Source organism: Molothrus aeneus, chromosome 9, assembly GCF_037042795.1.
Source record: "Molothrus aeneus isolate 106 chromosome 9, BPBGC_Maene_1.0, whole genome shotgun sequence".
Taxonomy (NCBI): domain Eukaryota; kingdom Metazoa; phylum Chordata; class Aves; order Passeriformes; family Icteridae; genus Molothrus; species Molothrus aeneus.
This window is the reverse complement of record NC_089654.1, coordinates 3,281,911-3,294,221: the sequence shown is the minus strand read 5'-3', so window position 1 is coordinate 3,294,221 and position 12,311 is coordinate 3,281,911. Positions and strand designations below refer to the sequence as shown.

The 12,311-nt window shown below is 39.9% G+C and overlaps 1 long non-coding RNA gene across 1 annotated transcript in view; it reads right to left on the bottom strand.

Annotated features, from left to right (window-relative positions):
• The window catches only part of LOC136560345 (uncharacterized), a 49,328-nt gene that overhangs the window by 19,861 nt on the left and 17,156 nt on the right, over positions 1-12,311 (bottom strand). Inside the window, exon 2 of the long non-coding RNA XR_010784125.1 lies at positions 8,795-8,878. This is a non-coding gene — a long non-coding RNA (uncharacterized lncRNA). The remainder of the gene's footprint in view (positions 1-8,794; positions 8,879-12,311) is intronic.

Genomic DNA, 12,311 nt, shown 5'->3' with positions numbered 1-12,311 from the left:
TTCCTCACTTGAGCTGACAATGTAATCAAAGTACCCGATGTACCAGAATCTTTGCATGCTTTGTAGAGATTTTCTTAATATTCACTACTGTGCATGTTACCTCAAGTAAATATAGAAGACAAGATATTGTGTAGTCAAGGGACAAATCAGGAGCATTTGCTTTGGTTTTGAGGTTTTGTTTTGCTCTGGTTTTGATTAATACAAGGCAAAATTTTCTTCTGTAGAAGTCGTGGCATATCCTTTCCACAACAGCAACGGGCTTAAGTCTTCCCCTCCTGTCTCTATCAGTCAGGAAATGTGTGAGTGAGAAGCAGAAACTGTTCCCAGTAGTTCTCATGATTCAGTGAAGGTCACTGATTTTCTGGTACTCAACCAGAAAAGACTTAACATAAGAAGTTAAACAATGGCTTTACTGAAGGTTAAAAGTCTTTTGTACTAGGAAATATTCCACTGTATAGGGAATAATAAATGGAACAAGGTTTGTAAGACCACTTTTAAAAATCTAAAATCCCATCTATTTCTTTACATTTGCATACATATTATTACATATTATTATATCCACTTTCTAAATAGGGAGCCTTAGGAATACTTCGTACATGGGTCATGTAGTGTATCCACAGAAGAATTAGGAGTACTGAATTGTCCTTCTGCTGGCTGAATCTGATTGTACAATAACCACTACACAACACTGGGTAAATAAAAGGCTGGTGAGAGGTTTGCAGAGGCCTTAAAAGCTCTTTCTATTGTGAGAAATTAACCCTTTGAGAATGAACTGTTACTTGTTGAAGTAGATGACAAGAAATTCACTGCAGTAAAGTTATTAGGAAATATTCTTGAGACAAGATGAAATGCTTCCCTGGGTGGAGCTACTTAGCCAACAAGATTGTTAGGATTATATAATGGTAGGGGTTCCTCCATAAATAATATATATGTAAATCCCTTGAGAGCTGTGTATTACTTAATAGAATATTCTGCATACTGAAAATGATAACTGCAGAAAATACTAAATCTACAGAGCACTATCAGCATTGCTAGGACTTAAATTATGCTTCTTCACACCAAAAAAACCCCAACCTTTATGAGATGTTACTTGCTGATGGTCTGAAGCATGTAATTTAAATCTGAATGGTTTCAAAACTTGAATTAGAAACTTGAGTGACTCATCCAATTCAACATAAAGAAACATGAAGTAATGAGATTGGAGGGGAAGGTAATGAAGAGAAAATTTTACTGTTATTTCTTATAGGTTATGGGAATATGAACAAAAGAAAGATGTGGTACTGATTTGAAATGAGCCCTCTGAAGTAATGAAATAATTTTCAATAGCAATAAAAAAACCTTAGGAGCAAGGAAAAGTTTTAATGTTTGGGACCTCATTTATTAGACCAAGAAATGCCATAGTAAACAAACTGACAGGGCAAAAGGTTATTCCTCTGGGGGTGTTCTGTGACTCATTAACACTACAAATCCAAGCTTGAGATAATAAAAGAAGCTCCTGAACTCTGTTACAGAATGCACGTAATACACTTCAGAAGTGATTTGTGTACATATTAGGAAAAAGAAAAAATGGAGATAAAGCTTGTTACCAGACTTCAGTGGACCAGGACTTGTGAACACAGGCGTTTTGTGCTTTCACCATCTCAGCTTCCAAATTATTTAGGTATATTGGAAACAGAGTTGTGGCTTTGGCTTCTCTGTTGTAGTCACCAATACTGAGATTAGACAGGTGCCTAAAATCCTGCACTTGAACTCCCTGAACCAGGCCTCCAGTGCCTGCTTTCCTTGGAAAGGTGCTTTGATAGGAAACAGAGAAATGTTAGTGGAGCTTCTTATTTGCCAAGATAAGAATTCCCTGAATTTGAGCCCAAAACTGTTCTAATACCTGATTTGAATTGCTACAATGGGTAATTGCATTCAGATTGAAGAAAAATGTTTGAGACTCTTGGAGTCTTCAGTTACGTGCAGAGTCCTCATTCTCTTAAAAACACATTGAGAGATTACTCTTTCTATTAAGAAATCTTTCAGATAAATTGCATTTGAGGACTGTCGGTTGTATTCTCTGGCATTTCAACAAAATGAGTTGGATAAGGACATATCACAGATAATAGGACTGCTGGGACATCAGGTGAAGAGCCACAGAGTCAAATGAGCATTGCTGAGAACTGAGGGCACGTTCACATTGCTGTGCTCAGTGCAGGCCCCAGTCTGAATGCAGTGAGTTGTTCTCTGATCCAAACACTTGAGTGGTTTAGAGGACAGGGCTGATGTAAGCAAAGATGCAATTTTGTAAGTGATTGTTTAATGTGATGTCAGTGGACAGCAGGCAGAGCTGTTGAGAACAGGTAAACTGCAAAAATACAAATAACTGAAGTACCTGAAAAAAATAGTTTGAATCAAACAAGCCAGTGGGGAAAAAAATTTACTTCATTTCTTGTGAGGGCTGCAGATCATTGGTTAACCTCTAGTACAACAGGAGCTGTAATTTGCCATAGTATTTTCCAGAACTAGCACTAAACTACCAGTACCAAAAATAAATAAATAGCTCTGAGAAATTTTTTCTATTGTGGTTTTGATCTACCTAGAAGCCACTCAAGGAAAGCCATTTCTTGCTGTTTCTGGCTTATTTTATGTATTGCTTGTTGGTTTGACCAAACACTCAAGCTTCTGAATTGATTCAGCCTTTGCCCACAGTTAGAGGTGTCAAATCACAACTGAAAGCTGGAGGAGCACTCATTTTTCTTTCCTATTCACAGCTGCCAAGCTCCTGTGTTTTAGCACCTGCCCAAATTAGCATGCTCTGCTCCAGCCGAGGACTGACTCCCAGCCATCTCTTATGGGCTAAACCAGAGATTACAATTGGCTTCAGAAATGCCAGCTCTTCTTGTGGTCTCTGGCTTTCTTTGTGCCTCATCCAACCAGAGCCAGGATGAATTCCTAGCTGGTGAAAATTGATTTGAACACACAAAAGCCAGGGATGCTTTAGTGGTTTATATCCAGCAGGGGTCTGACCTATCTTTGAACTCTGCATAGGCTGATGCTGTTTTTTCCCAAATAATTTTTAAGAGTCTGGTGAGCCTTGTCCAAGCTTTAATTTATGGAATATGAGTGGACATAAAATTGAGTTTACCTTTGCCAGCTTGCCTTTGCTACTTCATCAAATAGCCAGTTAAAATCTACTCAGGCAAACCAAATCTTATGCAAAACATCCATCATGGCCTAGCCCCTTTACAAGAAACACAAATTTCAGGACAGTGCTGTCACTATAGCTTCAAGTTTTGATAAATACCACCCTGTGTGGCTGCTGGGCACTGCCATGTGAGAAGCTAGCGCCCAGGGATAAATCCTGACTGTGAGTGAGGGAATTTAAACTAATAAGAGTGGACACACACCAAGCCTCTCACAACTTGGCTGAAAAAAAAAAAAAGACTGGTAAAACTTTTGTTTAATTTGAAGAGAGTTTAGATAAATGCTTTGCAGAGAAACCTTCCTGATGGTTTTGTATGGTGCTTGGGGTCCCTTTGTAATAAACTTGGGGTAGCAAAGTCATAGCACTGAGCTGCCTGTATTTCTCCTGTGAGCACCTCACTGGATGTGGCTGCTCTGTGCAAGATCAGTGCCAACAAACAGCCTCTGCCATCATTAATGTACCAAAGCATCAGTGGGACCACCGACCGCTCCTTTTACATACTGAGCCCTGAAGTGGTTATTATTTATCAAGCGATTCTTTCTGAAAATATGCTCAGCAGGTTCTCTCATTCTCTTTTCCTTCCCTCAATGATGAGCTAGGGTGCACTATCTTCCCCTTGTACAGCACAGTAATTAACAGCAGACACTTCACAAAAAAAGAAACAAAAACAAAACAAACAAAAAACCCCAAACAACAACAACAAAAACAAAAGCAAATAGGTTTAAATACGGGGAAATATTAGTAAATGCTCAAATCATAATTCTAACTTCAGTGATCCTGGACAGTCCCTTCCAACTCAGGATATTGTATGATTCTAATTGAATTTTAATCTTTCATTTCTCTGGAAATAGTGAGAGAAATTGTGCACCTGACAGAATAGAAAGTTATCCCTCACAAATTTTTGGATAACTGCAATTATATAATGTTGTAATTTTTATAAGTTTTTCATAATTTTTGAGAAAAATCCTTTTCACTGGGAACCCTGAATCCTGTTTCAAAATACTTTTTCTTTGCAAAAATGTTATGCTCCTATGATTTCAAACTGATGCAAAAATGTAAGTTTGCATTATTTTGTATTTTATGAAATTTAGAAGTATTGCTCCTACAGTTTACCATGCCATATTTTTTGTGTGTTGCTCTAATCAGCTGTATTGTAGACTACCTTGACAAATACATGCACAGAGATTGTCCCAGGCATTATTTGAATGATTTCTGATTGGAGTGGGCAAAGGAAGCAGCAGCAGTGAAATGCGAAGGGGGGCAGAGCTAAGGCTGCCTTTTTTGCTCGATGAGACAAGGTGGCAAATCCAACAGAGGAAAAACTGCTGGGAGTCAAAGCCAACTTCTCCCAGCTTGGGGCATGAGGCTCTTCCCGTTGGAAGCAGTTGTGCTTTTTTCAAGGCCACGGGAGCCTGGGGGAATGGTTCTTGGGCTTTTGCTTGCCCACATCTTCCCTTTTCCTGCCAGCAGCCCTGGCCCTGCTCCCATTTCAGTGACGGCCCTGTGAACAAGTCTGTAACCTTGGTGGAGAAGCAGGAAAGTGGTGTTAATAATAAAAGGGCTAATTGTGCACCCCATCTGCCTTGGAAATGGCTGAGTTCAAAGGAACTGTCCTTGCATAAAGCAAACAGTCCTCCTCCAGAAAACATGGAGCGATGTCTTTTAAATGGCTTCTGCAGAGGAATATCTGTGCAGTATATCAGTGTGCATATGAGATGCTCATACAATTGTGACTCTAAAAAACCTGATTTAGTAAGTATCTAATCTTTCCAATTTTTTTTTCTTTGAGGCATTTTATATGGCACTCATAAGAGTTGACAGAGCTGAAGGGCAAAAATACTTTAAATGTGGTTAAAGTGGCAGGACCTTGTGAAGCAGGGGGTTCCCTTTGTCCAAACTCCTTTCTGTGTTAAATATTTTATAATATAAAGACATATTCCCCTTGTACTTTGTAACATGCACAGTGTCAGGACTGAGAGGGAATGGGGTGTAAATCTGCCGGAGTTACCCCCTGCACCCTCACACACACCATTTTTAATCCTCCAACATCAGACACAACACGTGTGATTGTGATCTCATTTATAGTACTACAAAATGGAGATTAATTCCATCTAAATCACACACCAAGTCAAGTTTTGGAAGTGTACCTTTAAGAAGCATATGGCAGAACACAAATGTATTAAAGTCATCAATATTTATGGAGCAGGTAAAACGCATATTAGACAGGCTAGATGCCATCTGTCAAAATAATCTTGATTCCAACTTGCTATCCAAAAAGATGAAGACTATTTCTAGGGCCAGCTCCTTAAGTCAGGTTAAAAGACAACATATTCCTGTGCCAACAAAAGTGAGGTTATCACATAAAAGAATATGAAAGGATATCCTTATGTATTGAGTCACTGTCAATTCCAGACATGTACCAAAAATGTCGGACTCTGAACACGTCATGGAGCAGCCCCTAGGCACGACTTTGTCAAAGTAATTTTGTCCTTCAGACCAGAGTGCTAATTGTTCAGAAGTATTCCGGGCAAATTTAGCCAAAAGTAAATTAACTGGTGACTCCATATCCCATTTCCTCAATCATCTATGAGAAGAGTGGACGATAGAAGCACATTGGTGGAATAGATAATTTTAGGTAAGGAACAGGCTGAAATTTTCCCCTTTCTAGATTAATTTCAGGAATTGTTGGGATTTAAATATTTAACGGTCTAATCCTGCATCAGCTTATGTTAATAAAACTGTCATTAAACCCTGGAGGAAGAAATTTCAGACCTTGGAAGTTAAATTTATTTTAATCCTGTTACACAGGGCTGTTTAATGCTCTCCACAGAAATCCCCAAAATAAGGCAAAAGTGACTTGGTTTTCAGATTTTGGGGGAATTTTTGTTTCACACGCACCAACCTGAAGCTCTGATCATGTTTGCCAATTTGGCTAGAATTCTGACTAAGCTTAGGGAAAAAAAACAAACCTAAGTTATAGCAGGGGTTTCATGTGGTTTACAGTTTCAACCCAAATAACTTCTAGAATTTTTTGAGTTTCATTCAGAATAAAACAAAGCAGGCAGTAAGTTGAAGAAAAGGGGATCTGAATGGTGGTGCAGCCCAAGCAGGTTGGTTGTGTAATAGTAGAGAGAGGGCCTTCCACTGGTTATTATCAGGGCTAAGTGAAAAATCCCCCTTTTCAATGTTAAAAGAAGTATTTGAAATTATGTTAACTAACATAGTGTCAGCTGCTGCTTTTTTTTCCTCATTCTTAAGAAACTCCAAGAGTAGACAATTTCCGTATATTTAGAAGAGTTTTTTAAAATGCCAGGAAATGTGTCATATTCAGTAACCAACAGACACTTCATTAGCAAAGCCGTTATTAAGCAACACCTAGCCAAAGTCTCCTAAAATCAAAAGAGAGCTTTCCATTTGCACCTTAAACCAGACATTTAAATGCAAGCCAGGTAGTAAAAAATGAGGCCTAATTATTAGATTTATTTTTTATGAAATGCTTATGTCCTCTGCTATGTTATTAAATGCAGACTGCCTGATCAAGGGTATTTTTTCCCTGAAATGGATTCCCCAAGTCTATTTTATGTCATAGCAAATACCTGCAAAATATTTCATTTGCTCATTAATGCCTTCATTAAATACAAGTTAAATTTTTAAGATGAAAGCAACTTTTTTGGGAGGAGTGGTTTTTTCCCCTCCTACCAGCTCCATTTTTCATCAGTGATGTGAATCACAGAATCCTAGAATGGCCCGTGTTGGAAGGGACCTTAAAGTTCACCTTGTTCCAAATCCCCTGCTGTGGACAAGGAAACCTTCCCCTAGACAAGGTTGCTTGGAGCTCCATGCAACCTGGCCTTGAACTCTTCCAGGGATGAAGAATGGATGGTTTGCTGTTGGTGACACAAAAGAACTTGCAGTCTTTTCATTTTTCTCTCAAAACCTCTTATTGGGATAATACATTGAGGTACTAAGTGCAGTAGGGTTTGTTTGTTTTCCCCACCTTCAAAAGGTGTTTATGGAATAGTAGAAAATGACACATTTTAATATTCCAGCTCAGAGGTGGAAAGGGGGGAGGAAAAATAAAAGAGTAAGGACACCGGAAACAGGGCATATTTTTTCTGTACAAGTAGAGGTTTGTGTTCTCATCACTTAAGCCCATCCTGCAAAATGTTTTCAAGTGTGCTCTTCACTGTGAGTGGATGCTTCTGAGCTCCATCTCTAACCCAGACCTCATATAAAACATTCAAGGAAGACTAAGTCTAATTTAATCCATTACATGATTGTGAAAAATTGCTTAACCACATCAAAGAAGCAAAGGCATCTACCCTGGGACAGACATTGTCAAAGAGCTTTCAAATGCAAAATGCAATCTTACAGGTGATTTAGTCGTGGGAATGCAGCACTGAGTGTGTGCTTCACTTCTGCCTCTCCAACCAAAACAAAGGAGCCATTATCAGAGAAAGAAATATTAGATGCATTTGCCTTATTAACTTTTCTTATTAGAGGGTATTTAGCTATCTATTCATCTTTTCTTTTTCTTCATTTAATCAAAGCAGTTTTGTAAAGGATCCTTATTAGTAATAAAGCTTCTTCCAGAGGTGAAGAGACATTTTAATTCTTTTTCTTAAGTAATAAATTTAAATATTTAAAAAAGGAAGAGGGAGGAGAATTCTGAATGAAGTGAATCAAATTCAATACTGAATGAAGTTTCTTTCCACAAAATCCAGTAATTCTTGCAAAAGTAATATTTCTTCTGCAACTAGCTCTTTCTTGTTAGTCACTGAATGTTGTTTATTGGTTGAATTAAAAAAAAAAAAGTGTTTTGTTATTTGGTTTCTGTACGAAGTAGTTTAAATGCATGTTTACATCCCATTTGGTGGTTAAGCTGGTAAAATGCCCTGACAAAACCCTCAAGATTTGGGAGTTTTTTGCTGATTTGGTCAGTCGTACTCCAGGCAAACACTACCATGAAAATGACCTGACTTCAGTGAAACTCTACCCCATTTTTCATTGTTTTAGTCTGACATTGCACCTTTAGCAGAGGAGTGGAATAGCTGACACAAACCTGAAAAGTTTGGCTCTAGGGTACCTCACCTCTGTTGTCCTTTTCAGGCCTTTGGTTTTGGGGCCATTTACATTCACTGTCAGAGCACAAAGGGGATGTTATGGGAAATAACAAGACCTGGAAGAAGCCCAGCCATGACCCTTCCCCAGGCACATCCTGGAGCGTGATGGCACAGACCTGTTCCTCTCACCTGCCTCTGATCACCCCCTGGAACAGATTGATGTTGTCACATAACCAGGCTCATTTTGGATACCGGGAATCTTTATGAACCATTAATTACTGAGGGTCCAGCTCGCCGACATCCATCCCACACCATCTGAATTGCCTGGATCCTCCTCCATGGCTTCATTTGAAGGCGAGCTGAAGCATAGCCAACCCCCCAAGGCCGGCAGTGATTGAAGGGGGCAGAGTGCCCGGGAGCAGGGAATTATCCTTTGCAGCAGAGTGGGAGTGCCTCTGCACCCTGCACCTCCTGCCTTGCTCACAACCACAGAGCATTCAAAACACAAACTGGGGCTGACAGGGAGAGTCAGGATTGATGTTACCTGAGGAGTCCTGTGCCCTCAGTCCAGTTCCTGTGTGCTGTAGTGGCAGGAAGGAGGCAGGCAGAGCAGCCCAGATGTATTTTTCTGAAACACAAAATCTTTTCTCAGAGCACAGAAAAGTCTAGAAGTCCTCCCTCTGAAATAAAGGTGAAACTGGACAAAATATCAGTGTCTCAAAGAAGATATTTGTGGGATTTCAGCACTTTTGCTCTATTGGGAGACAGAAACATGCTGGTTTCAAGGACCTGTAAATGCTAATATAGACCACCAAGATGTTGTTTGATTGCAAAAGGAATTGTTTGTTCTAAGCAGTGGCAAAGCAATTGTCAGATATATGGGACTTCTCTTAACAGCCTGCTCATTCCTTGACTGGATTCAGAATGTGTAAATCCACTTAGTATATTTATTTTAAAATAACAATGTCCCTAAAAGGCTATAATAGCCTCTTACAGGTGATTAGCAGGTGGCATGCACTGTGTAGCTTTTAAGGATTGCATGTAGTAGTGGAGTTGTTATGTACTCTCATGTATAGTTATATGCTCAGGTGTGAAGGTGTTTCTGTTGGGCACAGACAAACTGCACAACTCCAAGTGCCAGCACTCCCTGGAGATGGAATTTCTTCATCCCGGACAATGTGGTGGCCTGGAAACAAGAGCTGGCACAGCAGTGCAGGTGCAGTGGGAGGTGTGGCTGCACAACACCTGCACTCCTGCAGCACTGGTTCAGTTGTGCTTCTGCCAGGAACACACCTGGACAATCTCACCTGCCTGTTGCAATCAGGTTTTGGCTCCAGTGTGAATTAACACCAGGGCTTTAGCAAATGCGTGACAATTACAGTGCAATGCTTCTGCAGCAGAATTGGGCTGGGTGCAAGCAAGTTCTGAATTTCTCAGTGGATGAAACTGATGTAATATTGTCCATATTGAATTGCATTTAAAAACAGAAATCCTTCCCCATTCTTTGCTAATTGGAGGAAGCAGATTATAGCTGCCAAAACCACAAGTCAAATGCCAATAATTTAAAGCACAAAGTAACTGAAGTAATAGACACGCTAACCTAGATATTAGAAAAATTGTGTAGGAGGTGTTTTCCAGTTCTATTTTAAGCCATATAAAATTAACACTTCATTAAAATCCCTGAAACATCAGCTTCAGGGCTAAATTTAGCTTGCACCAGCATAAATCCAAATCACCTCTCCTAAAGCAATAATTTTATATAGATATAACCAAAGTCTAATTTTGTCACTTTTGAAAGTGCAACCTTGTAGCCATAGAGATGGCAGCAGAATTGTGAATTTGGCCTTTTAATAGCAAAGCTCTTCCATTTGTGACTAAGTATGCAAGCTGCCCATCTACCTTTATGTAGAGAGGCAATGCAGAGAGAATGAGAATTAAATTTAGGGAAGCCTGATTCTGAAGAGCAAGCTTTAGCAAATATTATTAAATACTGTACTTGGTAACCTTCTGAACTAATCAGCCTCTGGAGCACAGCCCCGCTGCTTGTTTCCTCAAGGACTTTCATTTGCTGTCAAGTTCCCTTTATTTTCATTTCATGAGCTAGGTGCTAGATGAAACACCCTGCCATGGTATACTCAACACTGAGATATTTCCTCTTTCCAGAAAGTACTTACTGTGGACATTTGGTCTAGGGTGCATTGGAAATCCTGCTGGAAAATAAATACAAATACAGACTGTGAAGTCTCTCTGCTCTTCAAAGAGCAGACTGTTGTTCCCCTTATCACCCACAAAAGTACATCGAAGTATTGTTTCCTCCTTATGTTCTTCCTGGTGATCCTCCAAGGATTTTGATGTTTAACATAGACCCTTGTTCAGAGTTGGGATCTAAAATCCTCAGTTAACTGGTGTGTTTGACAGCAAGTAAAAATCTTTATATGCATTTTGAACTGTGGGGCCTTAAGGATTAACTTTCTGCTAGGTAGTCTGGAAAGCCCGTGAGAGAATACTGGCTTTCCTTTCCCTAGGTATTTCTGGTGTAGTTCTGTTTTCTCCCTTCTAATCTAGGGTTTGTTGGTTTTTTTCATAGAGCTTTAAAGTTTCGGCAATAGCAATTTTGGCTAATGGGTAGTGCCAAAAGTTTCTACTAGAAATCTTGCAGACAACCTGCCTAAATGATCTACAGAAGATCTTCTGCTCTTTATTTTGTTGTGTTTGTTTGTTGTTGTTGTTATTGTTACAGATTGTATGTTTATTGCTGAATAAAATATTTTCATGGGTACAAGGCGCACAATTTTTATGTGAACAGCTTTGGCTATTCAGTGCACTTGGGTAATCTGAGGAACAGGAGGAGCACATGAGATGGTGCAGGAGCCCCAGCACTTCCCTCCTGTAGCATATGGTGCTTCTGGTCTGTAGGACATGTGTCTGTGTCTGTAAGAACTGAGCTACAAAATGTAGCCAGTCACTCTGCATATGCTGCTGCTTATGAGTCCTTGCAGTGGTTAAAGATGGTGTAATTGGCTGCAGGAAGTATAACCCTCTGTCTCATACAGAAAAAAAAAAATCCTTTATGCTTAACAAGCCTTAAATCTTTTATTTCGCTTGGTAGCTGCTACATTATCTGAGTGCATGCAGCCACTGAAACCATAGAGAGCACTCTGAGTAAACTATCCAGTGTGGGGAAAACATGGGAAGATGAGGATGTGGTCTTCAAGCTCCAAATTTGCCAAATTGTGTTGCCCATAACCTGTAAGTTACAGTGCACTAACTGACAAACAAAAAAGCTTTTATGAGTATCTGTGTGGTGTGGGAACCAAACAAACCAATTTTGCAATTTGTGACTGCTTAATTATGTGATTGGAGGCCAGGCCTGTTCCAGATAGCAAAGCAATTCTAATTCTGTCCCACAGTGGAAGGTTTAAAAGTCTCTTAAAAGGTTTTACAGCATTAAAAATGTACTAACTATTTTGTTTATTGCTGGACACAATGAATGACATGCATTCTGCGTTGCATATCTTCTCAAACAGCAAAGTTTTGGACAGTTTGGTGGACACTTGAGGAGAGGAAAAGATCCGTGCCTGGTTGCCCAGAGTGCATTACAGAGCAGCTCCCTGTCCCAAACCATGTATTTCCCACAACTGTATTTTCTGTATGTAGTGGGAGTCATTTCTTTCACCTGCTGGCCAGGCTACTGCTCCTGAGCTATTCACACATCCACAGCAGTTTGGCTGCCCAGGGAATTTGGAGGGAGACAGGAGGAAGCAGGAGGCAGTGGCTTTGCTTTGGCCACCGCACTGATCAGAGGTGGGATCAGAAAGTACCATCCTGGAGCAGCTGCCAGTTGCTGCTTTCTTCCCAGAGGTAGAAAGATGTGACTTTATGTGACAGCTTTCTCAAGGTGATGTGCTACCTTTACTTGAACAGCAGTTATCTGTTCCTTTGGCAAAAGAATAACTTCAGCTGCAGGCTGGGGTTTGTCTGTTGCAACGGAGTTGTAGCTATGCTGCGAATCAGTCTCTGATTCTTCCTGGATTCATAATGAATATATCAGAGTTTGGGCT